Source organism: Vespa velutina, chromosome 21, assembly GCF_912470025.1.
Source record: "Vespa velutina chromosome 21, iVesVel2.1, whole genome shotgun sequence".
NCBI classification, from domain to species: domain Eukaryota; kingdom Metazoa; phylum Arthropoda; class Insecta; order Hymenoptera; family Vespidae; genus Vespa; species Vespa velutina.
In genome coordinates, this window is record NC_062208.1 from 1,578,691 (window position 1) to 1,581,190 (window position 2,500).

Below are 2,500 nucleotides of genomic sequence, written 5' to 3' on the forward strand. Positions count from 1 at the left end.
AATTAAAATCTATTTAATATAATAACATTGAAATTGTTAAATCTATACTATTTCTAGATCATAAATTTCTATAGAATGATGCAAAAATTGTAATTCATGTAAAAGAAAAAATTCGTATAATATTATATATCCCATTGAATTTAATTACTATAAATATTTTCATCGATTTCGACGATATAGAAATATTTTTCAAAAAAATGTTACTATAATTGATATTATAAAATACAATAATGTTTGAAATAATTCATCTAACATTTCAAATCAAATATTCTATATATATATATATATATATATTTATATATATACATATATATATATATACACATATGTATATTTATATGTATATAATATACAATATATGTATGTATGTACGTATATGTATAACAATAACGTCATTGGTTCGAATAGTTTTATTAAAACGTAGGATGTCCCTGGATGGAAGTTGCATTTATCGGATGCAATGGTTATTCGTCGGTTGGTAAAGCGATTATCGGACGAAAAGCGATCGGCAAAGTACGTGAAAGATCAAACGTCGAAGCGTGAAAGAGTCGGCCGGCCGAAAAAACGATCGAACGAGAAGTCTCGTCTCGTCGAATTTAATCGTATCGTCTACTATCCTCTCGCACCCGTCAATTCCTCTCGTTCGAAAAGTATCTCGAAGGCGTCATACCGGAAGAGAGAAAAAGAGAGAAAGAGAGAAAAAGAGAGACAGAAAGAGAACGAAAGAGAGAGAAAGAGAGAGAGAGACAATATGTGTAGAGTTCGTGCCCAGTGGATCGATACTCTCGCTTGTGTGCCGACGAACGAACGAACGAACGAACGAACGAACGAACGAACGAACGAACGAACGAAAAAATGCAGCCGGCCCGGTGCACCGTGCGGAGCAGCGATTATCGGAGATGAGAGACGTACAGACGGACGTGCGGACGGACGTGCGGACGGATGGACGCGAGCGGACGGACCAACGCCGACGGTTTGACTTTGCATGAATGCGCAGATGCGGGTGCAACAGCTTGCGTAACGCGGCCGACAAAGAGCAAAAGGGAACCTTCGCGCACAGCCATATTGCCTCCTGTCAATCACAACGGCCGCACATATCGTCTCTCTCCCTCTCTCTCTGTCTCTCTCTCTGTCTCTCTCTTTTTCTCTCTCTTTTTCTCTCTCTCTCTCTCTCTCTCTCTCTCTCTCTCTCTCTCTCTCTTGGTAACACATCGACGTTTTCGTCTCTCCTGTTTCTCGTCTCATTCACTTTGTCTCGAGAAGAAAGAAAACTTAATCGTCAGAGATTTTTCTCAAATGATATTTTGTTGATTTACGTTTCTTCTTTTTTTCTTTCTTTTTTGTTTCTTTTTTTGCTTTTTTTTTGTTCTTTCCTTTCTTTTCCTTTTTTTTTTTTTTCTTTTCTTTTCTTCCTTTTGTTACTATTACTATTTCTCATTGGAATAAATATTATATTGTTTGTAAGTAGTATATATATATATATATATTTTTTTTTTGTATGTATATATATGTATGTATATATATAAAGTTTTTATATTGTACATTGAAATATTGTTATATTGATATTATTTTCTTATTTTAATATTTATTATTAGTTTAATGAGCTCGATGGAACTTTTGACCCGGTTTATACTCATAAATTATGTTGGAATTTTTTACTGAATTTTTCATGAAAATTTATTCTAAAAATTCATATTCAATAAATTTATATATATATATATATATATAAAATATTTATTTGACGTCATTTATTGACCAATTCCAATACTTGCATACATAAACGTACACATATACTCACACAGACATACATATATATATATATATATATATATATATATATATATATATATATATATATATCAATAATATAATTTATTTTCGTAGTCAGATATCACTAAATATTTTTTCAGATCGTTCTTAACATCTAAGGAATTTTAATTGTAGAAATGGAACGTACAGCACGATTACGTCTAATAGAAAAACCTTTTACCATATACTTACGCAATTTCTAAGATATACCGACAAACAGAAATGGCGAATGGTGATCCATTGCCTCTTTCCTTTTCTCAGACATAAATACTTATCATTAGTAAAACATAGACGTGAAAACATTTTCATTGAATTAGAAATAATTCTTTTATCCCTACTATTCAATTCAAATGAACAATACATATAGAAATTCTCCGTTTATGGATTAAACATCGTAACATCCTAATGTGACTATGTAACGACAATGATAGCTATTTAAAAAATTCTTGGTATTACAGGAACGAAAATTTTTTAATGATAAACAAAAGGAAAGTCCCCCTTCCCCATAAAGACCACCATAACATATATATATATATATATATATATAAAACATGGATAAAATCCTTGATCGTATGATTAACTCAATACAAATCTCATTCTAATAAAAGACTGGGATCAATTTTATAAAGTAAAAAAGAAAAAGAAAAAAGAATAAGCAGATAAAAATCTTTCATTAATACATGAATAAATA